We start from the raw sequence: 27,741 nt of genomic DNA, 5'->3' as shown, positions 1-27,741 counted from the left end.
TTAAGCCTGTTACAATCTGGCCCCCTCTTGTTACCACTTAATGTTGTTGCACCAAGGATATTGTGCTGGATAACTAAACGCTTATAAGGTCCCAAAGGCGAGACCTATTTGGTATGCCAATGCGTGTTTTCTCTGACTCTGTCTACTTCAATGCAGACATTACTTATTCAGGCAAGAACTTAAGTATTTGAAAAGGGAAATCTGTTTCTGTGCTACAACAGGTACAGATGAGGGTGTAGATCTTAGGCCTCTGAGCTATACATTTTACAGGTTAGCCTGAATGACTAACTTAACTTTAGTGTAGTTTTCAATAGTTTCAGAACAAGTATATGAAATTGTGCCGCTCGATGAGCAATAACACGTCCACTGGAAGGAATAGGTAGTCAGAAGTGTCCTCTGGTAACTTCCTGGAGCAGTCAGGCGTATTCATTTGAATGGGGCCTGAGAGGTCTGGCTCCTGAAGTGTCTTTCAGCCATGGGCACAACAGCTCCTGTGGCTAGAGCTTTCAATAACAAGTGGAATGCCTGGCATTAGAGCCGCACAGCACAGTGGTTGCTGGAGGTGGCGCTGAGCAGTAAGATGTAGTGTTCAAAAGCAAAGCGATAACATATCTGCCTTGATGCTATTGGGACCTGGCACTCATGTCTGGCTTCAGGGGTGCCATTAAACGGGAGAAGGATTGCACAGCATGGTGGTTGCCCCGGGCTCTTGTTAAGTAGCAGCCTAAAATGCAGTTGATGGACAGGGGTGGGACATTTACATCTGCCATCAGAACTTGACACATAGCGCGGCTGACTGCTGTGCACTCTTGTAAGCATATACAGCGGATGAGGAGCTTGGGAGCAGTTGCAGATTTGGCCATTGCATGCAGAGCCCAGCCCTTACCTTTCCAAGCATTCAAATGTTCACTGGGCCTGGTGGTGGATGCTGAGTGTAGCCCCAGTGATGCATCCTTGGCCTTTTACTAGTACTTAAAGGTGCTGTCCATCATAACCGCATTGCAGTGAAACACCAAATTCCTCATAAGCGATAGCTTGACATTTGACCTCTGTCTTTAAATGCACAGCAAATGTCACAAGATAACAACAGGGTTTGAAGGCATGTTAATAGAAATGGAGAACTGGTGGACGAATACAGTAAATAGGATTTGTGCAAAGGAACTAGAGCTGGACAGCCTTAAGCAAATAGAAAGCAAGTGTGAGTTACAAACACAATGGTAAACAACGGGAGAAATTCATTCCCAGGACGCTCTCCTAATGTCCCAAGATGTTGTTGGCAAATCTACAGCTGTACTGTCTGGTAGACTTCAACATAAAAAGGGATGTCCAGAGTACAAGAAATAGGTGGACATGCTCACTTAAACTATGTGCATTACTTAAATCCAGCAACCCATAGATCACCTGGTACAGTAAGTAGCGAATTATAGCCTGCACGTGTTTGGGCAATGAGTCCATTTCTAAACAAAACAGTATATTCAATGTACAATAACATCCCACAGTCCCATCGGCGGGACAGTTAAGTGCTTATCTGAACCATGTTTTCAAACACAGACATAAGTATTGGATCGAGGAACTATCTACTCTTTTACTGCATACACTCTTATGGGTGTTCGATGCAGCCTTGGGAAACGTGTAGTAACTCTACCAGCAAAATTAAACGTGTGCATATGCTTAACCACGGAAGTGGTAAACTTAAATTGTAGAACACGAAAGAGCATACAGTCACTTATGTCCTTCTGCCGTCAAGTTTTTCGATGGGTATCAGTAGGGACCATTTTCAACACTATCCGGTGACCTTGCTCCGGCACCTCATAGCCGTTTTTTTCATCATTGCGTCTCATCTACAGTCTCTCTATTGCTTCGGGTCACCATGTGTAGTACACTCCCCACCAGTATCCTCTCACCGTTGATGCCTACGATAGCCTTAGACCCACTCGCCAGGGCCTGCCCGAGAAGCGAATCACGGGTCAGGAAGGGCTTTTTTATCGCAAGCAGCTGCAATTTCTCAGCCACCACCGGAACACCGTTGACCAGTGGCTTCAGAGTACCTGCTACGGCATGCGAGTTGGCGGCCAGATAGGGCAAAATAGGGTTCGGAACAGGCAGCTAACGACAACATTGTGAACACTGTCCCCAACCGGGAACTGAAGGTGAGGAAAAGGACAGCGCTGTACTTTGTCATTTGTGCAGCCCGGCTCAAAGGCTCTACAGCCAGTCACAATATGGCGCAGTCAGAAATACGACATAGGAAACAAAACAAGCATTGGCCGCGCAGCAGTAAAGCAGCGAAGCCGTGAAAGTGGCAGCAGGGGAAGGGGGCAAGTGAGATTCCCTTGCGGGAGTGTGTGACCATTTGGCGCTGCGTGCTCCGGCAAGGAAATCGCCAAGATGTGCACGTGTTGCATTGCAAGCAATGCAACGCGTGCACGTTTTTGCCCCCGAAGCTGTGGCGATGTCTACAGGTCTCTCTCCTATGTAGCGCATGCGCGCTGCGTAGGTCGAGACCTAAAAAGGAGCACAGTAAAGCTATTGGAATATAATCTTGTTCAAAAGTAGTTTGCAAAGAGCTGAAGAGCAAAATTCTCATACTCTTAATAAGCTGAATTTCTCTTCCAGGGGATCCTCATCAATAGTCATAAGCACTGAATATTCCCGCCCATGTGCGGGACCCCGGAAACAATATAAAAATATTATGTAAAAACACATATATCTAGCTCCACATATCTACATACATATATTATTTTTCTCATACCAATCCAGCCCCAAAAAAAGGCTAACACAATGTAAAACCTTGTACATGTACTGCAATTACAAAGGAAACTAAGAACACATTAAATCAAATATCCTTTGAATCTTGTGTTTTAATGAGTAAAACCACTCATAACTCCTGAAAATTGCTCCTAAAAAGACATTGTTAGCCTCAAGCTGCATTGAAAAGCAATAACATAGAAAATGAAAGCATTTTCAACAAAAAACTGGCACTGTGCCTTTAAGGCAGCCCTGACCCCAGGCTTCCCATCATGCCTCAGGAGTGACAGTTAGGTCAGTTGTTCTTTCCGGCTCCTTCTGTCAAGACCCTGGTTAACAGCTCCCACCTTTTTTTTTACTTTGTCAGAATTATTTGGTGTTTTCTTCAATTTTTTTATCTCACTCGACGGGTTTTTACCCTAGAGAGATAGTTCTACCTTTTCTGTGCTCAAAAAGGTTAATTTTTTGTCAAAATGCCTAAGGCTCTTTTTGACACCTGCCCTGCCTGTGGGCATAAGAAGGCTTGGTCAGATACACATCCAGTGTATATTCGCTGTCTACCTGACTCTCATGAGGTAGCATCTTGTGTCCACTGCCAGTCCTTGTCATCCAGAACTATCAAGGACAGAGAAAGAAGCAGGATTTATGGACTTTCTGAGAGAGGTAGGTCTCCAAAGAGACTTAAGAAGCAATCGACATCGAAAAAAGTCCCGACCTGCTCTCCTTCGGCGTCGGAATCGGCGTCGAGGTCTCCAACGACGAAGAAGGTGAAGTCTTAAGCATCGAAAGTCAAGAAAACTCCGCTGCTGTCAACCGAGCGACGTGCAGCATCGAGAGAGAGGTCACCGTTGAAGCAGGGCGGATCAACGTCGAGACCTCGGTCGTCGAAGGCTCAGGTAGAGTCTTTGACGTCGAAGCCTCCGCCGTCGCCTAGTCATCGGCGCTCAGCGTCTAGGCAGCCTCCGTCGACGTCTGGCTATCGACGCTCGACGGCGAAGCAACCTCCGTCGTCGCCATGTCATCGGCGATCGACGCCGAAGAAGCGATCGACGTCGAAGCATCCTCCGTCGTCGCCAGGTCATCGGCAATCGACGTTGAGGGATTCTCCGTCGACGACTCATCGGCACTCGACGTCGAGGCATTCATCGTCGTTGAAGGAGCATGGTAGTTCGACGACGAAGCTTCCTCCGTCGGCGTCACACCCTCGACGCTAGACGTCGAGGCATTCACAAGCGTCGGCAGAACATCGACAAATAAACAGAGTTCGACGTTGTAAAAGCCTTTATGGACTTCACCTCCTCGGAAGTCGGCGTCGAGGCATGGGACTCCAGTGATTCAGCCTCAACCAGTGGCGCAGCAGTCTGAGGTCTTCTGGATCCGCTTCAGCTGCGGAGGATGACCAGGGCTCGCAAGTGAGTGACAGTCACACTGCCAAGCGGAAGAGGTCTCCAGAGCAGAGGGACTCTCGCAGTCGCTCCAGGTCTGCGGCTGCCTCAGGTTCAGACTCTGGCCCGGATTTAATTATTTATAAGTCGGGCAGCGAGGAATCCAGGCATTCGCAAAGGGATGCAACACCTCCATCACACTCTCCAGTGAAAGATTCAGCTCCAAAGTCGCCTACTGTCAGGCTTTCATCGAGATGGTACAGGCCACTTCATCACTGGGCTAAGGACAAGGAAACATCGTATCGGATGCAGCAACCCCTCTCTAGGCCTAGAGAATGGTCACGCTCTCCGGTGAGACAAAGAGAACAAGAGAAAGATCACGCTCCCCAGTTTGCCAGAGAGAAAGATCACGCTCCCTAGTTTGCCAGAGAGACAGATCACGCTCCCCAGTTCGCCAGAGGGAGAGAACACGCTCCCCAGTTCGCCAGAGGGAAAGATCACGTTCCCCAGTTCGCCAGAGGGAAAGATCACGCTCAAGGGTGCGAACCAGCAGGCGTAGATCAAGATCAAGGAGCACGAGGAGAGACCGAAGAACTCCTTCTACTTCTTCTTCCTCGACCCGCTCTCACAGAGACTCCTACCCTAACAGACTCTCCTTCAACGAGGTTATCTCCGATTGATGATATCTTCACTTTTCAGGACATACTTGGTAGGGGAGCTCTTAAGCTGGGAGTTACCTTAAAAGCTCCGCAGATCAAGACCTCAGTAATTTTTGAAACACTACAGCATAGGTCTGCACCCAAACCTCTTCTGCCTTTGGTGCCGGGGATATTAGAGCCAGTCATGGACGTCTTTTTAACCCCAGCGACGGTCAAGGCGGCTCCGGCAAGGATCCTTAAAAAGTACAAATCTCCAGAGGACGACCCGCTATTCCTCAGAGCTGATCCTCCCCCGGACTCAGTGATTATCGCGGTGGCGAAGAAGTCCAATGCATTCACCTCATCCTCCACTGTGCCTCCGGTTAAGGACAGTAAGATTCAAGACTCGTGGGGAAGGCGGGTCTGCAACACATCAGCGGCTTTTCTCAAAGTTGCCAATGCGGAAGCCCTCTTGGGGCGTTATGACCGAGCCCTGTGGGATTCTCTGCAGCGTTTTGTGGAGAAACTCCCAGCAGAGGATCGTAAGGATTTTGAAGAAATCCCCCTGGAAGGCAGTTAAGTCTCCAACCAGTTCATAAGCGCTGCAGCGGATGGGGCTACCCTAGCAGCTCATGGGTATGCTCATGGGGTAACGGCAAGGAGGTCATCATGGTTGCGCCTAACGGCTTTGAAATCAGAAGCGCAAGCGTGCATATTGAACTTGCCTTTTTCAGGTGCTTCGTTGTTTGGCACAAGTGCGGACGAAGAGATGCAGCGCATGAAGGCAGAGCTGGAAACTCTCAAGGCGGTGGGTCTTGAGAAGAAGAAGGAGTTCAAGAGGAAATTTCGCTCCTTTAACAAGGGCTTTACAAAGCAGCGGGTTCACACCCCGAACTGGCAGAAGAGCCACGATCAGCAGGGGCAGCAAAAGTCCCAGTACAAAGGAAGGCGTAATTACAAGGGAGGAAGTAATAAACGCCAAGGCAACAACACCGGCAAGACTCAATCCAAGCAATGAGTCGTTTCTTTCCCCAGCGCCGTGGACCACTCCAGTGGGGAGAAGCCTGGCAAATCATTTGAAAGAGTGGCAAAGCATCACAAAAGACAGATGGGTGTTGTCTACGCTTCAGAATGGGTACTGTCTTCGTTTCAATCATCTGCCTCCACCGGTTCCCCCGATGTCAACATCAAATCATCAGCAGCACCTGCTGCAAAGAGAAGTCGCCACTCTACTCTAAAAGTCAGCTATCGAGGGAGTTCCGGGGGGAAAAGGGGTGTACTCCCGTTATTTTCTGGTCAGGAAAAAAGGACAGATGGCAGAAAACAGACCCATTCTGGACTTGCGAACACTAAATCTGCAAGTCAAAAAGGAAAGATTTCGCATGTTGGCGCTTCACCAAATATATCCACATCTGAGGAAGGGAGATTGGATGTTTTCGCTGGACCTTCAAGATGCTTATTTTCATGTTCCAATACACACACAGAAGATTTCTTCGGTTCAGGGTGGGGACCTCCCACTATCAGTTCAAAGTCCTACCGTTTGGGTTGAAGTCGGACCCTCGGGTGTTCACGAAGTGTGTTGCAGAGGTGGCAGCTGCTCTACGCCGTAGAGGGGTCTTCGTGTACCCATACTTGGACGATTGGCTGGTGAAAGGTCCTTCCCCAGTCAGCGTAAGGAATCCGTTCCAGTCTTGTATACAGCTCTGCCAGAGACTAGGGCTACATGTCAACTTCGGAAAGTCAGTCATTCAGCCCACCCAGAGGATCCACTTCCTTGGAGCTCTGCTAGACTCCGAAGCAGGAAAAGTGTTTCCTTCGGAGGAGAGACGATCATCAATCACCCAGAAATGTCAACTGATTTTTCGCGGCAAGGCTCCAAAAGTGCGCAGGATTGCCGTCCTGCTTGGGTCGATGGCGTCTTGCATCTTCCTGGTCCCGAATGCCAGACTTCGAATGCGTCCTCTTCAGCAGGATCTAGAGGACAAGTGGGATCAACAATCCGCTCGCTGGGACGATCACATCACCATCTCATACGCAGCTCGAGCTTCTATTCCGTGGTGGACAAAAGCTCAGAATATGCAGGTGGGAGTCCTGTTCCACCAACCTCCCCCTGTTCAGACGCTGATCACGGACGCTTCCCTTCTGGGCTTGGGAGCACACATGGGCCCACTGCAGGTGCAAGGTCAGTGGTCACACAAAGAAAGCACTTACCATATCAACATGCTGGAGCTGAGAGCAGTCCACCTAGCTCTCAAAGTGTTCCTCCCCTCAATCCAAGAGGCATCCGTGCTAGTACAGACGGACAACACCACCACGATGTACTCCTTGAACAAGCAGTGCACGGACCTGCTTCACCTGTCAGTGACTCCTCACAAGAGGCTACCATGCAGGCCGGACCTATTGTCCAAGATGGACGGGAGGATCTACCATCCCAACCTTCCGTCACTGAGCTTGGCAGCATGGCTCCTGAGGTCATCCAATACGGCCATCTAGGTTTGCCAGAGGACTGCATGTTCATTCTGAAAGAGGCAAGGCGTCCTTCCACCAGACATTCGTATTGCATGCAAGTGGAAGAGATTCTATATGTGGTGTATACAGAATAGTCATGATTCGATCAAATGTCAAGAAGAAGCAGTTCTTCCTTATTTGTTGTATCTGCCTAAAGCAGGTTTAAAATGTAATTCCATCAAGGTGCACCTAGCGGCCATAACCGCTTATAGGCGGTCCCCTTCTCAAAACTCTTTTTTCGAGCTAACATCTGTCAAGGACTTCCTGCAAGGGTTGAAAAAAGTATACCCTCCAGTGCGTCCTCCTTCTCCACCCTGGGAGTTGAACCTGGTGCTATCAAAGTTAATGGGTCCTCCTTTTGAACCCATTCACAAAGCTAATTTACAACATCTTTCATGGAAAGCTGCTTTTTTGGTGGCTATCACGTCAGCTCGCAGAGTGAGCGAGATTCAAGCCCTCTGTGCATCAGAACCCTATACGGTGTTACATTTGAATAGGGTAGTGCTGCGGACGCATCCATTTTTTCTGCCTAAAGTGGTGTGAGATTTTCATGTAAATCAGACCATTTCTCTGCCCACTTTTTTCCAAACCCCTCTACTCCAGCGGAGAGGGCTCTGCATTCTTTAGACCTGAAAAGGGTTTTAAATTCTATCTTGACAGTGTATGAGAGTAGGGTCTGCAATCCTATGGTCACCCCAGATTTTTGCTTTTTGCTTTACTGGTTTACGACTTTCCCTGGCTGTGGGCCTGCTAATCAGACCCACGCCCTAGCTGTTCTCTCTCTAAATTGACATTCATGTACTTTAGGTGCATTTACCAATTGGTATTGGGTCACTCTTGTAAGTCCTTGTACAGTGTACCATAGGTACCCAGGGCATAAGTGAACCCAGGGCCTACCAGGGGCTGCAGCATGTATTATGCCACCCATGGCTGGCCATCTAAACAGACACAACTGGCTGGTAACACAGCTGGGGCAAGGTGGTGTAATCACTCTTTGCTTTAGATATAGTATACCTATATCTAACCCTAAAATGGACACATATACTCCTAAAAGTCACTCCTATGGCCGGCCTAAACAATCCTGGAGGCAGAGTGCTTGGAATTATGTGAGATGGTGCTCTAGCATGAGCTGAGCCTTTCTGCAGCTTTCGAAACAAAGTCCTTTAGCTGTTTCAATGATAACGCTGTACCATATACTCTTAAGTGCATTATAATCCTCGCGGTTATTGCTAACTTTGGCATAGCATTATCAAAACATGTCGAGTAAGGTGTCATACGAATTGGAATACTACCCCCTCGCCAGTTCTGGCAACGGGGGTAACATTCCACCCTTTTACAGGGACACGACATGTACATAACTGTGAACCCCGGTTAAAGTTAACTCGAGCCTCAGCATCACAAAATGGATGCTGCCACCACAGACACGAGTCTGACCTCCTGCTGCTGGGAGTCCTTCCAGCGAGGGAGGCCTGGACAAAGGGTTTCCTGCCTTGGGAGGTGCTAGCACCACCCCAGACAGGATTTTGTGTATTAGGTAGGCCTGAAAGGAATGAGACATGCCTGGGGCACAAAAGGTGTCCCTGTGCATACACCAGTTCAAACTAGTTGCTGGGGCACTCCAGCCCCAGCTCTGGCTCGAAACCGGACAAAGGATAGGGGGTGTAACCACCCCCCTTCCTGGTCCCACCCATAGAAGGGACCTAGTCATAGTACAGCCCCCTTTAGGAGAATAAAGGTAGGAGCTGGTCCCATTCCACATTAGATTAATCCTGATTTGAAACTCTACAAGAAGAAACTCTGGACTTCGACGTTCTGCTCCACAGAAGACTGAAGAAATCTCCCTTGTGGCCAAGGAGTGACCACCCTTCACAAGCAGGCACCATGAAGCATTCCAGCGGTTCACTTTGTAGTCTTCCCGAGTGGATCCAGACTTCAGAGCCCGAAGAGACCCGGACTTCCAGACCTCTCCGACCTCTACCTATATCTGCAGCACAGCTGAGATCCGTGGGTTCGACGAGACACGTGGGACCGGCCCTCTTGGAGAAACTGGACTTCGCTTCCAGCACGACTTCAGAGGCATCCTCGACGAAGTGCTTTGGGGATTGAGAAGCCCCAGCCCTGAGCAGCTCCTGCACAGAAGATCCGCCCTCCAGCATCCACGAGATCTGCGTGGGACCCTTCTGCTTGATTGCTGCTCGAAGCGTTGTCTGGTCACTTGCCGGCTGGCTAGTGACCTCCTAGACGACGATCCACGACATCTACACCGCTGGTCTGGTTGCTCCAGACTGGCCCTTGCTTCCCTGGAAAGGAGAAGCACCCCCGACCCTCCTGGTCTGCACCAGACGCCTTTTCCACTCACCGTGTGGGTTGCCTTTGCCAAGGCCTGTTGACGCCGAATCCGGAACCAACGTCGCCGACAGCGAGAGCCTGCGTGGGACAGCTCGTGCCTCCATCCTGGTCGTCGAAGGCACCACCTGGTCCACGTGGCTGCAGAGTCAAGCGTCCACTCTTCACCTGATCGCGACGACAGCATCTAGTTCCTTCCTGGTTCCACTCCAGTCACTGGCTAGTGACTGTGAACATTGTCCCCTCTACTTTCAGGTCTTCATCTTCCTTGATCCACTCTTGGGTCGCTCCGGACATCTTCCTTCTGGCCGCCTGCAGCATCTTTTCTTCAAGGCTCCATAGACTTCAACGCGGAAACCCGACACACTTTCACACCTATGCACCCGCAGACCGTGGGTGAGGTAACAAGAGCATTTCGGTGCTCAAGGGTAGATTGACTCTCCTAGTGTCCAGGTATCCAGTCGTTTTAGTCCTAGCTAGTCGGAACTGTCTATTACTTAACTTTTCGTAATTTGTACTGTCCATTGACTTTGTCCCGCATCTCGCGTGTGAGTTCACACTCTGCACACGCGTCCCGTGGGCCTCCTATTACTTACCTCAGGTTAGGATAGTGTAGTCCCAGCGATCCTACAGCCTCTGAACAGCTCCATTCCTTTTATCGAGTTCCTTATACCATTTACTTAGTATTTGGTTTGTTGTGCCCCTAGGGCACCATTGTAATTTGTGCAACTTAACGTATTTTTTTTAAGAGTCTTGTCATGTGCTTAGCCCTCTGATCTCATAAAGAGTTCAGAGGTGTATGTTCGCTAATAAATATCTTGTTTATTTTCATAACTACCTCTGTGGTGTCCTTTCATTTGATATTCAAGGGGTTGTATGTGGTAAAACAGCTGGCTTCACATGCCAAAAGAGTTTAGCCTAAGACTACTTTGTCCATGCTACCATTAGGATAGCTGGTCTGTAAGGTTGACTTACAACCACTCACCATAAGGGTTGTTTGGACTGATACAAGGTGATCACTAGAACTAGTGAGCATCATATATCAGGCCAACTTCTCACAGACAGGTCTAAAGTGATTCGTCATTCTGATAATCTTTTCGTTAACTATGGATCGATCAGGACAGGCCATGCTGCCTCAAAACGTTCCATTTCCAGTTGGATCGTTTCATGTATTAAACTTGCTTACCAGCTAGCGCAAAAGCCCCTGGGGTTTTCTCCCAAGGCGCATTCCACCAGGGGAAGAGCTGCGACTGTGGCTTTTCTCAATAATGTGCCCATGTCTGAGATTTGTAAGGCAGCGACCTGGCCGTCCGTCCATACATTTTCCAGACATTATTGTCTTGATTCTGACACGAGAGTAGATACCCAAGTAGGCCAAGCCTACTTGCGGAATCTGTTTAACAGTCAGACTGGGCTGTGATGTTGGGTCTTTTAAGGTAGAAGATGTACTTCTCATTTACCTGCAGGTGGTTGTTGGGCTTGCTATTCTATTCAGTGCTTATTGATGAGGATCCCCTGGAAGAGAAGGATAAGTTACTTACCTGTAATCCTAGTTCTCTTCCAGGGGTATCCTCATCAAAGTCATAAGCAACCCACCCGCTTCCCCAGGTAAATGAGAGCTGTACGTTTTTTTATATTTGTATTTAGCCCTGACATCAGGGTTATGCAAAGAACAACTGACCTAACTGTCACCCCTGAGGCATGATGGGAAGCCTGGGGTCAGGCCTGCCTTAAAGGCACAGTGCCAGTTTTTTGTTGAAGATGCTTTCATTTTCTATGTTATTGCTTTTCAATGCAGCCTGAGGCCAACAATGTATTTTTATGAGCATTTTTCAGGAGTTATGAGTGGTTTTTCTCATTAAAACACAAATTTCAAAGGATATTTGATTTAATGTGTTCTTTGTTTCCTTTATAATTGCAGTACATGTACAAGGTTTTACATTGTGTTAGCCTTTTTTTGGGGCTGCATTGGTATGAGAAAAATAATATATGCATGTACATATATGTGGAGCTAGATATGTGTTTTTACGTATATATTTTTATATTGTTTCCGGGGTCCCGCACATGGGCGGGAATATTCAGTGCTTATGACTTTGATGAGGATACCCCTGGAAGAGAACTAGGATTACAGGTAAGTAACTTATCCATATCTTCTGAGTCTTCATTCAAAATGCCTTTATCACAGATTGTTATAACATCTTGCATCAGAGTGTGATTCTGTAACACAATTTAAACTAGAAAATGTTCGTTTTTACAACAAACTTCATATAAGAAATTGGTTTTACTGAAGGCTTCATTTACTTATTTTTTTCCTTAATGAGTTCACATTAGCTTCAGTTTTTTAACTCTAATAGCGAACTATAGCACCATAGAGCAAGAGAAAAGACTCAAAAAGGGAGGAGGGGAGGCAGTCTACACATTCTCAATTCTCATCTCATACAAAAATAGACCAGTTCACATCTCACTAGGTCTGAACACTTCTACTGAGTAGTAGTGCATAAAGAAAAACGAGGGATGCTGTCAACCGTTGATCGTGCTGTGCTTGTAGTGTTTACTTCACCTACTCATGCATCACCATAGTCTATATCTTCTTATGTTACTATTGTGTCCCTAACCCCTGTAGGACCCAGCGGAGGGCTAACTAGCTCCTCTGCTTCAGACAGAGATTTAAATTCCCCTTTGTCTGAGTGTACTAGAGGCTGGTAGGGCAGCTACAACCTAGTACATTGTTGTTACTATTTGTCGAAGGCTGTGAACCTGGGTGCTGCCTAAAAATCTACTAAAAATGCATACGGATTCTGCTTAACTCGCTGGACATACTTTTCACAATTTTAAAAGTTGAAGTACTGCTATAAAATGATTGCTCCACTAAACACCAGCTGTATTCGTCAGAGGGCAAACAGACGTTTCCTTCCAAGTTGGCATGTTTCAACAGCTAACTAGATCCTTTACATTTTTCAGGGCTTAAAAACCTACCTTATTCAGTCAGTAAGATGAATACATTCATCTATCATGGAACCTCCTCAACTCACTGAATTATCAACCTACTGTAGGTGAAATAGTAGAGTTAGGACTAGTCCGGTTGCTCCTGGAAAGACATCTCCATAAAGGACGATTCCAAATGCACGCCATGTCCATTTGTGATTGACAATTTACTTATCCATTGAGCGCTAAAGTAGATTATGTTGTGGCTAAGGCCCAAGTTCCTTAGTAGTCTGTGGACTGGAGTTAGTGGAAGTGTTCAGAACCAGTGAGGTTTAACACGGTCCACTTTTTGTATGATATTGGAAGAGGTATGGCTGAGAGAACCTACTTGAATTACTGTCAGAGAAAATAAGGCAGTGTATGGTTCATAACTAGGAGAGAATGTTACTACCTTGTCTTATGTGATGGACACTGTTTGACTGCTAGACCGTATTAGTCAAGGCAGTTGTTTTAGTCTTCTGTGGAACTTGGATTCCTTAACACAGATGTGTCTGTAGGCTTACATTTCTACCACTTTGTTTTAGCATATTTCTATATTTCTCTTAACATATTAGGTGAAGTACCTATTCCAATGAATGTAGTGAAAAAAAATGTTCTCGTTTTTATTAATCAATGAAAGTCTCTTCCTAGACTTCTAGCCACCATTACTGCTCTTTAGCAAAAGGCAACCTTGTGGTTGTAAAATTCTCAACTTCCAAAATCTCTTACATCTAAGGATTGTTACACATCAGCAGAATGTAGGATGTAGAATAACAGTGGACCTTCAGGGTCCCAAAGTACCCAGGGATCATGACACATTCACTTTTAAACTTGTCGAGAACTCCTGTGATGAATCCTTCAATATTGAGGGCCACTCTGCTATAAAGCTATCTATCCTAAAAAGGTTTTAATTTGTATTCTTGTAAAGCTGCAAAAGATAATAGTGTGTGCCTGTTTGTGATTTTTTTTTATTTATTGAGATGCTAAGACATTCGTCCTACATGTCTGCAGGAAGTGTATGTATACAGATGAGAGCATGTCTTGTATTGGTGCAATTGTGTTAGTTTACTGTTTTTCCCTTTATGAGAGAAGATAGGTTTCTAAATTAATAATTCCCCTCTAGAACCCTACAATTTTGGGGATGTTCTCTCCCCAATACCAACCTGAAAAATGATTTACTCCTGCTCCAGACTAGTTAATTTCCAGCCATTCCAGGTTGGGAATGTGAAAGCTCCTACAAACGTGCATTTGTAAGTATTTCCAAACATTATGCCTTCCTGTCATAGGAAGTAAATTACTTATCTTTTACTATAAAAATGTTTCACAAATGTAAAAAAAAAAAATCTGTTTAGTTGATATTTGAAGTGCAAATAGATTGTTAATTTGGCCCCTAAGTTAGCTTCCTTTGCGTCAGATGGTAGCCACTACATGAAGGGACAAAGGCTTTCATCACTAAGGTTCCTGGTCACGGTCTTCTTCAAGATCTCATTGCCCTCAAACATCTCCTTGTCATCTGGAACTCCTCCCTAGACAGAATAAAGCTTATGATGGATTAGGTTTCATTTTGCACTTTAATAAAATAAATACATTCTAGAATATAGCTGGTCAAACTACATTGGACCTTTTCATGTTTCCGGATTCCTTCTGAGCAACAGGACACTCACCAATGATACATCTGTGTTCCAAGTGCGTAGCTCTATAATCTTTAAAACACTTTGAGCAAATATTCCACTACCACTATTCTCTTTTACTTATTTCTCTAGAAAATACATGTACACCAAACCCTCTTTTTCAAGCTAACAAAGAAAACACTAAAGAACTAGGAGTGTTTAAATGAAACCCTCTTGTTATAATATATAATCAGTTCTCCCTTTTAGCCTAAGTGCAGACTAGGCTAAAGACCCATCTCCTGTATATGGAGACCAAGTGCATGGATTTGTCATAGATGTAACTCCACAGCTGAACTAAATTAGCTCAGCCTCCAAATATTCTACGTCTACAAGACAGGCTGTTTCACATAGAAGACCTTCGAAATGGCACCTCTGTATAACCTCAGGTGGACAAAGCCACACCAGAATCCTGGTGATTGTCAAATTGTAAACAAAAAACTGCATGAAAAAAAATGCCAGTTGACAGGCCTTTATCAATGCTTCCATGATCTGGAACATCTCTTTCAAAATAACTCTGCCCAAACGTTTCTGAAAATCTGTAAAGACCAGAAGACTTGCATGTTTTAAAGAACAGTGCATCTTGTTACGAAGACGCATTCAGGTAAGGTTTAAGACTTTTATTCAGTCATGTGATGCAGACCACCAACTCCTGCTGGCAGCCTGCTGTACTCCTGGAGTCAAACTGTCTAACCAGAATGCTGCCATGGAGCTGGAATTACAAGCGCATGCAGTAAAACTTTAAAAGATCACAACACATCCCCTTTACAGAGGAAACGATAAGAAAAAGGGAAAACAATTTAACAAAACAATGTAAGTAATACACAGAATGGTGTTATACAATAATCAATAATAATGCAGATTTAAGTGTAATTTCATACAAAACAATTAAATTGAGTAAAGAAATTAGGACCTTTCATAATCCTCATACCTTTTCGGGAGACGATTTCTAGGAGGATGAGGTGGAGAGTCTCTATTGGAAAACGTATCAGAAGTTGATGAAACATCTGGGCACTTAGATCTATCACCTTGAAACTTTACAAACCGAGACATACTCCACTTACCATTATTATGTACAGTGACTACATTTATGAAAACAGCAGTAATAACAAAAGGTCCCATGTAGTCAGAGATACCTTTCTTGTGCCAGCGTGGACTCTTGACCCAAACCTAATTTCCCATTTTACAGTTTTGGTAGATTTTTTTTCATCAAACCTTTGTTTGAGTCTTGATACATTTTGATTTTACCACTCACCACTTCACTCAAAATGGGACCATCAATTGGAGGTAACCAATTTGGGTTGAGTTTAGAAGAAACAACCCTGCCACGTAATATCTGAAATGAGGACCTCTGCAAAACATAGATAACAGCAGTACGATGAGCCCACCATGTGTCTCTCAAAATTCCTTTGAAGGGAAGTCTCGATACCACAGCTCTTTGCGCACATGCCTTGACTACTCTATTCATGCGTTCAGCCAATCCATTGGCTTGAGGCGAATACAGAGCAGTTCTCTGATGTACTATGCCATACTCATTCAAAAATTCATGCATTTCTTGCGAAACAAATTGGAGGCCATTGTTAGTGACAATGTACTTTGGAACTCCTTCAGTAGCAAACTCATCTTTAAGAATAATGTATTTAGCTATGCTTGTTTGTTGCACAACTTGCAGAACTTCGCTGTTGTCATGAGGCTGGTGGGGTTCTAGTTCTCTGTTTTACAGTTGGTACCTCTCTGGCTTAGCGAGAGAAGCGGTGGCTCGTTTATCCTACAATAAACATAAGAACCTACATTTGGACTTTCTTCGAGTTTGATTTCATGAAGATACCCCATTATTTTGGCGACGAGGATTCATTCCTGATTACACCACCAAAATGAAGTCTCTTTCTAACATGCTCAGGTCAAGTGTTTTTGTGTGGGATGAAATTTGTCAGCAAACCCTTGATTTAGTCAAGTCAGAGATGGTCAATGCTAAGAACTTAAAAGCTTATGACCCTAATGTTAGTTTTACCATCGCAGTTGATGCGATTAATTATGGATTAGGGGCGCTACTAACCCAGAAATCAGATGATAAAGAAGTCACCATCAGTTACGCCTCCAGAGTGTTAAGAGATCCCGAAGTTAATTACTCGGTGATCGAAAAGGAATTATTAGCCTGTTATTGGGCGTGTGAGAAGTTTAGGACCTATATCTGGGGTAGAAAATTCAATATACAGACTGATCACAAACCTTTGGTTTGAATTTTAAGTGGTGATCGGATTAAGTATGCCACTCCTCGTATTGCGCATCTCACTACCAAGTTGTTGCAATATGATTTTGAAATTAAACATATTCCTGGAAAAGAGAATGCCACCGCAGATATGCTCTCTAGATTTCCTTTGGAAGAAGATGAGCCTTTGGATTTGGATGAAGTGAGAGAAGACTGTTTTATAGCTGCAATTGATGCTGTAGAAAATGTGGCGTGCTGTGAGAATGAATGGAAGGATGCGGTGAATGCTGATGCCACTCTTAGTAAAGTCAAAGAGTACATTGTGGGCGGTTGGCCAAAGGAAAAAAATGTGCCTTTCAATATCCAACCCTTTTGGAAGGTTTCTGAAGATTTATCCATAGAAGATGGTGTTGTCATGAGAGAGGGCAGGTGTATTCCCCCTATCAAGTTACGCATAAAATTGATAGATTGTGCGCATGACGGTCATCTTGGAGTTACTATGACCAAAAGGCGATTGAGATTACATTATTGGTGGCCGTCCATGGATAGTGATGTTGATGAAAGAGTCAAGGAGTGTTGTTTGTTCTGGTGCTGAAAAGGGTTTGAAGGTTATTACACCTCCTTTACAACCTATTCCGTTTCCTTCTAAACCATGGCTGAAGGTGGGTATAGATGTGGTAGGACCGTTCAATTGTCTTCATTGTCATCTTCGTTTTGTTTTAATGGATTTCCATAGTAAGTGGCCAGAAGTAATTTTTGTGCAAATCCCACGGCCAACAGTGTCATTTCATTTTTAAGAGAAATTTTCATGAGGAAAGGTTTCCTGAAGCGTTAGTTTCCGATAATGGAGTTCAATTTGTTCATCATTTTGAGAAGTTGGCCTGATATATGATGCTCACTAGTTCTAGTGATCACCTTGTATCAGTCCAAACAACCCTTATGGTGATTGGTTGTAAGTCAACCTTATAGACCAGCTATCCTAATGGTAGCATGGACAAATCAGTCTTACGCGAAACTCTTTTGGCATGTGAAGCCAGCTGTTTTACCACATATAACCCCTTGAATACCAAATGAAAGGACACCACACAGGTAGTTATGAAAATAAACAAGATTTTGATTACTAACAAAACACCTCTGATCTCTTTATGAGATCAGAGGGCTAAGCACATGACAAGACTCTTAAGAAAAATACGTTAAGTTGCACAAATTACAATGGTGCCCTAGGGGCACAACAAACCATATACTAAGTAAATGGTATAAGGAAATCGATTGAAGGAATGGAGCTGTCCAGAGGCTGTAGGATCGCTGGGACTACACTACCCTAACCTTAGGTAAGTAGCAGGAGGCCCACGGGACGCGTGTGCAGAGTGTAAACTCACAGGCGAGATGCGGGACAAAGTCAATGGACAGTACAAATTACGAAAAGGTAAGTAATAGACAGTTCCGACAAGCTAGGACTAAAACTACTGGATACCTGGACACTAGGAGAGTCAATCTACCCTTGAGCACCGAAATGCTCTCGTTACCTCACCAACAGGCTGCGGGTGCATAGGTGTGAAAGTTTTTTGGGTTTCCGCGTTGAAGTCTATGGAGCCTTAAAGAAAGATGCTGCAGGTGACCAGGAGGAAGCTGTCCGGAGCGATCCAAGGGTGGATCGAGGAAGTTGAAGACCTGAAAGCAGAGGGGACAATGTTCAAAGTCACTAGCCAGTGACCAGAGTGGAACCAGGAAGGAACCAGATGCTGTTGTCGCGATCAGGTGAAGAGTGGACGCTTGACTCTGCAGCCACGTGGACCAGGAGTTGTCTTCGACGACCAGGATGGAGGCACGAGCTGTCCCACGCAGGCTCTCGCTATTGGCTGTGTTGGTTCCGGATTCGGCGTCAACAGGCCTTGGCAACGGCAACCCACGCGGTGAGTGGAAAAGGCGTCTGGTGCGGACCAGGAGGGTCCGGGGTGCTTCTCCTTTGCAGGGAAGCAAGGGCCAGTCTGGAGCAACCAGACCAGCGGTGTAGATGTCGTGGATTGTCGTCTAGGAGGCCACTAGCCAGCCGACAAGTGACCAGACAACACGTCGAGCAGCAATCAAGCAAAAGGGCCCCACGCAGATCTCGTGGATGCTGGGGGGCTGATCTTCTGTGCAGGAGCTGCTCGGGGCTGGGGCTTCTCAATCCCCAAAGCACTTTCTCGAGGATGCCTCTGAAGTCGTGCTGGAAGCGAAGTGCAGTTTCTCCAAGATGGCCGGTCCCACATGTCTCGTCGCACCCACGGATCTCAGCTGTGCTGCAGATGTAGGTAGAGGTCGGAGAGGTCTGGAAGTACGGGTCTCGTCGGGCTCTGAAGTCTGGATCCACCAGGGAAGACGACAAAGTGAACCGCTGGAACGCTTGATGGTGCCTGCTTGTGCAGGGTGGTCACTCCTTGGCCACAAGGGAGATTTCTTCAGTCTTCTGTGAAGCAGAACGTCGAAGTCCAGAGTTTCGTCCTGTAGTTTCAAAATCAGGATAATCTAATGTGGAATGGGACCAGCCCCTACATTTATTCTCCTAAAGGGGGCTGTACTATGACTTGGCCCCTCCTATGGGTGGGACCAGGAAGGGGGGTGGTTACACCCCCTTTCCTTTGTCCGGTTTTGCACCAGAGCTGGGGCTGGAGTGCCCCAGCAACTGGTTTGAACTGGTGTATGCACAGGGACACCTTGTGTGCCCCAGGAATGTCTCATCCTTTTCAGGCCTGTCTTACCTAATACACAGAATCCTGTGTGGGGTGGTGCTAGCACCTCCCAAGGCAGGAAACCCTTTGTCCCAGTGTAACCATGCGCTTTATAACATTTATTATTATTACTAGTTGATGGGCTAAAAACAATACTAGCCTGAGCTGTACCAGGGAGCAACGGCCAGGGTCAGATTTGGAGTGAATGGGGAGCTTAGTCATCACTTCCCTGTTACAAAGGGGGTTAAACAGGGATGGGTACGGGCTCCCTTCTTATTTAATCTCTATACAAACGGGCTTGAGAAGGCCATGTTAGAAGGGAGCCAGGACTTACCTGCTATTGTTCGTCGCCCTATTCCCGCGTTACTCTATGCGGATGACGCGGTGATTATGGCGCGTACCCCAGTGCAACTCCAAAAACAGTTAAACTCCTACTGTAACTTTAATATTAAAAAACTTTTGTTATGCACCTTGGGAAAAAGACAACCAAAAATAAATCGATATTTATTGAAGAATCTAGGTTGGAGTGCACTAAAACATACCCCTACTTGGGTATATTATTTGATAGTGCTTCATCTAGGAAACCTGAAATTGTTAGCAGACATCTCCTATTTTTAAGAGCTACATCCGCCCTAATTATGTTTGCACGCAAACTGGGGAAGCCCCCCCAAAATAACTTTTACAAATATACTATGCAAAGTGTCACAGCGTAGCTGTCTATGGCGCTGGGGTATGGGGCTATGTACCAGTTGACATTTTGCAGAGGGTGGAGAATACCTTGATCTTTTATTTGTTGGCCGTTTCACAGCGTTCTCCAACGTACGCTTGTCATATTGAACTGGGAATGGACTACATAGCTGATTATATAAAACTTCAGCTTATTCTATTGTGGCACCGCATTTGGACAATAGAGGAATGTTCTTTAACTCGTGCTTTAATTTCAGACTGTCTGGGCTTACACAACTGGTCAAACATTCCGTGGCTGTCTTTTGTACATGATGCCTTCAGGGATTTGAACCTTTCTATATATTTTAATGAACTGTTGCTTTTATCGGGAATCACAGGAAATACTCTGAAAATAACGTGTCTGTCACATTGTACGCTTAGCCCAAGAATCTAATAAAGCTTCAAATCGACACTTGCTAAGCATTCAATGTAACCAGGGTATTCAACCGTATCTAACGTATAGTTTGACCAACTATGAAAAATATATGTTGACACGGTTTAGATTTAATACTTTCTTTCGCCTGCTTACATTTCCGAAGAGACAAGACTGGTCTTCCTCAATTACTAGGTGTCCATGCGATGGTATCTCGGAACAGTCTAACATTCATGTAGTACTGTTCTGCAAGTACTATGATTTACCACGCAAACGCTGGTTACTGCCAATATTGTTGACTCAAGGTCTAAGGATATGCCGACCCGCGTTCCTGGTGTTACAACAACTAGAATCTGCATCAACTGCCAAAAGTATTGCTATGTTTCTTAAAAATTGTTTTAAAATAAGATGTTCTTACGACCAACCATAGTCCCAAAGTTGTATTATAACATTTTTCTTTGGAGCCTTGAACTATCCAATTGCTTCTGGTGCCGAAATTATTCTATTAACCGGCGGTATCCTATCTTTTTAATCTTTTTATTTTTTCATCTGTAGTTATAATAGACTCTATTCGGTAATTGTAACCAAATTGTTTAATATTCAATTTTAGCTTGTTTTTATGTTAAGTATGATCAAACTGTATAACATGTGTATTGCTTTTATGATTTTACCCAGTTCTAAAATCGAATAAAGCTTTATAATACTAATACTAATACAATACTAGCACACTTCCACAACTCCGGCGGAACTTTTCAGACGAGATCCTAACAACCATGCTCGTCATTGCATATCAAATACCCACAGTCACATGCAAGAGGCGTATGAAGAACAATACAACACGCCCAAACACCTTACATATCCACTATTTTACCACAGTGGCAATTTAATGTATCTACATGATGGAAAACTGCATGTTGTTGCTTATACTTGTAAACTGTCTGCATTAAAACTCTTAATAAAATGGTTTTTAAAAAAAGAATCCAATGTGAACCCTTCCTTTATGTTTTGCATGGCATTGTCAAGCAGTGGGGTACATCTTTGTTTTTGTAAACTTGCTGACTACATCTCCAAGGTCTAGTCAATGGAGTGGTGTGGCTCACTGGTTAGAGGCGGCAGACCCGGAAGCAGAGAACGGCCCAGGACCAGGGTTCAATTCCCGACGCGGCAGGTTTAGCGGACTCGATAATTCTCGCCTTGGTGCCTACTCTAACCAGGGATCACACTCGGCAACTCTAAGCATTAGCTTGCTTCATCTCTACAACGGCCCCCCACATTCGCCGGGGATGCCTGGTTTCACCTTGGAGATACCCAGTAGGGACCATCTCACAGGGATAGCCAGGACTGGTTCTCCAGCGGTCTACAGCGCCACGACGCCTCAGGGCAGCAGTGCTCTTTACAAGGCACATACATTACATTACATTACAGTACATTAGTCATAGAAAGCCCACATACCTTTCTACTGCCCCTATTTTCTTCTCCAACACAGACTGTGATGATCGAATTGCCTGTAAAAGTGCCTTAGTGGTTGGTTAGGGTACTATCTCATCTAATTGCATCTCATTTATTTCTGAGGTCCTCAGGTTTGATCTGGCCTGCTTTGTTAATTTATCTTGTTTCCGAGGATTAGGCCCAGCTGGTCCTTAACAAATATTTCAGCTTATGGTTGGACCAGTTGCACTGTCGGATGTTAGAGAAGGGTTGTCTTTTTCTCGCTGGCAAATCAGTCTTGCTGGGTTGTCTAGCCCTTTAATCTGCAGAAGTCCATCAGAGGACAGTGTGCCTCCAACCCCTTACCTGTCTGTGCTGTCTCTATGACCCAAGTTCATCCTTGATGATTGTATGCGCGGCCTACCAATCTTGGCACATTTGTGTTGGGTACAAAATCCTCTGTAGTGTGATCTGTATGTCCCTAAGCTTGTCCTACTAGTGTTTCACCACCGCTCTCGGGTTTTGTGGATGGGAACCCACCACACTGAGTAGCAATGCCTAGCTGCCTTCAACAGTTAATAGTTCTCTTTTCTTCAATTATCTCATGGAGCTCGGGCATATTCCATTGGCATATGAACTGTTATGTTAATTGGGCTTTTTAGAGCACACAGCTCCTCATTTGAGTCCCGGCAGCTGAACTGGGCGTTAAAGCTGAAACAACCACGTTTTCACTGATTTCCTAAATGCCAGGAGATGCGGCATCATCCTTAATTCCACCAGAAAATTATTCCACAGTTTAGCAGCTTGCACCTGGAAGGAACGTCCCCTGATGCGGGCTGGCAAATGTCTGGGTGTTCATGCCAGTTGAAGTGTTGAGGGCGATAGAATTGAACTCTTCGCAATATATCCAGCACCACTACCATGGAGAGCTTAGAAGGCAAGAACCAAAGCCTAAAACTGGATCCTTTTACGGACTGGGAGCCAATGCAGGGATCTCACTTGTATCGTTATGCGGACTCTATGGCCAAGCATAAGTATTGCCCTGGCTGCTGTGTTCTGCTAGACCTGCAGTCTAGCCAGTAAATACTCTGAGAGCCCTAGGTAAAGTGCATTCCCACAGTCCAACCTGGAAATTACAAGGCCTGGACCACCGTTTTTTCTGTGGGTGATAGGCAAGAGAGGTAGAAACTGCTTCAGCATCTTAAGCATGCCGAAGCATGTGCCGACCACTGTCTGAATCTGTGACTGCATGGAAAGGTTCACGTTCAACGTCTCCCCCAAATTTTTCACAGATGTTGTAGGAGGGGACATGTCGGTGGGCCACCAGCTGCGCCAGATATTGCTGGGGTGGTGGCCAAATAAGATGATCTCCGACTTCCCAGGGCTGCTCGTAAGCTGGTTACACTGTAGCCAAGAGAACACTTTAGACAACCGTTAATTAATCCGGTCTCCATTAAAATCCATATCTTTGTTGCAGGCGAATAGCAGCTGCGTATTATCCGTTTATTACACGATTTTAGCTCCAACTGTGCGGCAAATATCCCCATCTCTCATCCTGTCCCCATCTCACTGCTTCCCAACGCTTTTTCTACAAATCAGTCAGCAGCGTGCTGGTGGCCTCTTTGGGAAGGATGGGGGCATGTGGCGGTTTCGCCTAGACAACCCACAAATCCTCAGCTGCCATTGCTTTTGCACCAGTCTAACTCGCCAACTCCTGCAACCAGCTGCTGCATACCAGCAGCCTAAACCACACCTTTCATGTAATGTATGGTTATCAAGGGAAATGCAAAAAAAGAGGAAGCGGTACCACCGCTGCTTTTTGTTCATGAATTGGTCAACACCCAGGAATGCTTCTATCCAATTAGTACCATTAGTAAAACAACCAGGTGATACCCACATGAATTAAGTCCGATAGTGGCCACACAGTTTAATACAAGTTCTTACTAATAATGGATACCAGAAAAATCTGTTGTCTTTATGTACAAAAGTCTTCACAGTAATATTGAAATTATACACCCCAGCATCGGTTTGGGTATTCAGATGCCCATAAACGTACAGTATCTATCCTAAATCTCTTCTCTCAGACATTACTTTGTTTAACCTCGCAGCACACTTCTACGTTGTCACTGCACAAAGCCTTCTAGGCTGTGGTTTGTTTTTGCTCTGTGTCTTTATTCCTCTGACAAACATACAGACTGAGGTCCACACGCTCTGGGTAGTGATGTCACAACCTTTACCTCTACAATCCCCATGATAATTTGCAGCCATTTAATGCCAGGTCTCCTAGCAGCAGGCATGTTGGAGCAGTCGTCAACTGCCTCCTTGCCTGACCAGTCACGTAGAGGTTACTACCCAGATGACTTCTGTGGAGACTTTGCTCCCTTCCAGGATCTCTCATACCAGCGCTTTGTGGCACAGAGTGACCCCTGATTGGCTGACAGTCTCCTTATGGTAGTAATAAAATCAAAGCTGGTTTTGGACATTATGGAAGTGAGCAATAAACCATGTCTTCAAATCATTTTATGTAGGCTTCTTGTCAGTGATGTAAGCAAAACCACCCGCAAACATTGCACTACAGAACGATCTTAGCACAATCTAATGCCACCCTGTCTTGTTGAAAGCATAACAATACCAGCAGTCTAGACTGTAAAACTGATAAAAATTCATTAGTATTATGTTGTTACCAGACATACACAAAATGCGCAACTTTGTCTGTTTGCAGTGTCCACGAGTGGGAGTATAGCACAAGACAGACAGGAGAGCCTCATGATCATGCATGGAATGTAGTAGGCAGGGAGGAGTTAGGCCCTGAAGAAACCGTGGACCTATGTCAGTTCATAAATCAGTCGAAACACGTTGGCAGAAAGAATGGATTTCTGAAACATTGTACTTCTGTAAATCCTCCCAATATCTTCGGTTAATCATATCAGGGATGCACGTTAATAAGGAGGGTTTTCCCTAGGGTATTTTTACTACAGGATCTCTGCTTACGTCAAAAATAAGAATTACATAAGAACGCCCTACAATGTTGAATCTGCCAGAGTGGTATTCGCTTCCTCTGGTGTGGTGAGGACAATGATGCAGGCAATCTGTCAACGGAGGTAGACAAGTTGTCGATGGGGGTGCTCTCAACGTTGACTGTTATCACCGGTGACCACCGGGGGTCTTTCACTGTTTGGTTTCTCGACGTCGTACCTGATGACTGCAGTCAAGGACGTACACGCCTTGTTTTCGGCACTATGCTCCTCGACTTTTTGCTTCTAATGGGAACGATATGTCTCTCTCCCCGGGTGTCTTTTTTCCTTGGATCTGCTTCAAGAGAAGTCCTTGGAGCAGGAAGAAGAAGCTCTAGTGATGGGCTGACCTCCATGGCTTCTACAAGATATGGCAGAATGACCTTCCTTCCTTTTCTGCATTCCATCTAATCTGATTTTATGCCTTTGCTTTATAGTTCTTCTGGAGAAAGACTGGCCATGAGTACAGGGATCAGGGATGAGATTCTCTGGATGGCACATGATGCCGAACCTATGGGGGTCAGATTGTGCCTTCCTTTTCTCACAGGAAGGACACTTCACATAAAGAGAAGGCATATTTGAAAATAAGACACATTTTCTGCCAGAAAAGGTGTCAAGCTGTCTTAAATGACAAGACTTAAAGTAAAAACTCTGGAAAGATTTCCAAAAGAGTTTTTGCAGAATAGGCAGGGCTCAGTGCCCCAGGATCCTGTTTCCAAGAGCCGAAAAACTAACTGACCTAACGGTGTAGGAAAGTGAGTTTCTGTTGCAGTAACCCCCCCCCCCCCCCCCCTGCAAGATTTCTGATGCACTTTGACTTGATGTGCCCTGGGTCCCTACCAATCCGGTTCCCAGCGGCTGTGTCCTTTCCCAAAACTGTACCTTTGTACACCCAATTGGCATCTCTGGTCACATGCAAGTCCCTTGTACCATGGGTACTGCGGCCAGGGAAGGCCTCTAAGGGCTGCAGCATATATTGTCACCCTTAGAGGTCCTGCATCTGAAGGCACTCTTACTGCCATTGCAGGCTGCGTGTTTTGTTGCAGAGAAAAGTGAAGTCAACATGGCACACATACTTGTGTGCCATGCCTCCATTTCACTGCCTATGGTATAGGTAATACACCCTTCTAGCTGTGTGCACTATACCACTGGTGAGGGGGGGGGGGTTCTCTGACTAGTAAGGATTCCCTGGCTAGTAAACACCAGCCTGCCACCACAAGACAAGTTTCTGGGCCCAAGGGACAAACACCCCAAAGGGTGGGAGCCTTCACGCCCTGAGCCCAGAAACAAAGCCTTTCCTGTGCAGAGGTGTTAACACCTCCCCAGGTCAGGAACAACCATCTGTGATAGGGGAGCTTCAAAGGCTTTGCTGCCTTCGTAACGTGACCCCCAGCCGCTCCTGCTATCACGAGCAGGCCCCCTTCCTGTCTCACCCCCTTTCAGCAGGAAGACAGATGAGAAAAATTAGAGCAGCCTAGGTGTGCAAACCTCTGCCAACCCTACCCCTCAGATGGGGGAGTCCAGGTGAAGCCCACTCTTCAGTTGAGGTAATCTGGGTTTTTATGGACCCGGCGGTGCCAGGGAGAACACCCAAATACCTAGAGTCCTTCCTATTTTGGACCACAGAAACATAGTCTTCTAGGTGATGTCAAGGATCTAATTTATTGGCTGCAACCAGTAACAGGTATCCTAGAAGTACAACAGCATGTAGGTTCTCAGGAGACTGCTCGTTTTTACAGAACCAGCCTCTTCTCTTTATACTAAATATTAAGCTTCAGGCAAGAATTCCTAGTTTTACAGTTTGGCCATATACATATTTTCACTACAAAGAAAAAGCAGAGTCATGATGACAAGCCCACATTTCAGTTTGTCCAGTTCGTGATAGATTACCCGGCAAGGCCCAAAACTTTCATTAGATATCGACGGACCCCAATAAAATCGGGCACCTCCTCCTTGTAAAACAGATCATAAAGAAGAAACAGGGACAGGTGTGTGTGAGATTAGCCATTGCTTGTATGCGATGAACGGTTTATGACATGTTGTGATTTGATACTAATCTCATTTGGCCACTGGGATGGGGACTACCCGAACAGGTTTGGCTTGAGGCAGTGGAGTCAGCTCGCCCAGGTCACAGAGGAGTCAGAAAAGGTGTACGTGTCCTTTTAGATCGAATTCGGCCTTGGTCATTTGACTATGTAAGGGCAATCACAAAATAGATGCCGCTCACAAAATGGAACCCGAGGGTTCAAGACAGAAACTACGATTTCAGGGTGATTGCGTCACTCGATCGTGACGCAAATGCACAGGCATAGTATCTCAATCATTACTGGTCTGCCGATACCAAAATCGTCATGATATGATGATATTTTTGACACGAGTGTAGAGCTTCGGTACCATACAATAGCAGGGTCCAGATTTTTCACTACCACAGACCCTCCTTTTGCCCTTATATAGGCAATAACCTATACTCATGCTAATCTGAGTCCAGGTCAGTGTACATAAAGTCATTGAGATGCTGTTGTAGCATAATCCTATTGCTTAGTTCATCCCTTGATACAGGCTTCCCTACACATGATGTAGCACAGAGGCCACATATTGCAGGAGCGCACTGTACACACATGCAGAACATGAACAGAATGGCTAAGACCATCCCAATGACTATCAGAATTTTCCATCCCCAGGCAGATATCAGTTCCCAGAACCACCCCATTAATGACCAGTCCCCTTTATCCAGGTGAATGGATTCAGAGATCTTATGCAGTTTGGAGATGGCCTGGTATACTGTCGGAGCGTTATCGGGGATAAAAATGCAGCAACTTGATTGGATCACTTTACATACCCCACCACGGTCTGCAATTATGACATCTAGGGCGACTCTGTTCTGAAGAGTCATAAGGCGGTCCGACTGGAGTTCCGCAGTCAAGTTACTAAGGGCACCAGCCGTTTCAATCACGGCGGATTCAACTACCCTTGTCAACTGGCGAATGTTCCTGCTGTTCACCATAGATGTGTAAATGTAAATGT

The 27,741-nt window shown here is 45.5% G+C and overlaps 1 protein-coding gene across 3 annotated transcripts in view; it reads left to right on the top strand.

The window, feature by feature from the left end:
- SLC4A11 (solute carrier family 4 member 11) overlaps nt 1–27,741 on the top strand; it is a 1,871,484-nt gene that overhangs the window by 1,104,079 nt on the left and 739,664 nt on the right. The gene's annotated exons all lie outside the window — the stretch shown is intronic.

The sequence above is a fragment of the Lissotriton vulgaris genome, chromosome 3_2 (assembly GCF_964263255.1).
Source record: "Lissotriton vulgaris chromosome 3_2, aLisVul1.2, whole genome shotgun sequence".
NCBI lineage: Eukaryota > Metazoa > Chordata > Amphibia > Caudata > Salamandridae > Lissotriton > Lissotriton vulgaris.
The sequence above is the reverse complement of the archived record's forward strand: the minus strand, read 5'-3'. Positions and strand labels throughout refer to the sequence as shown.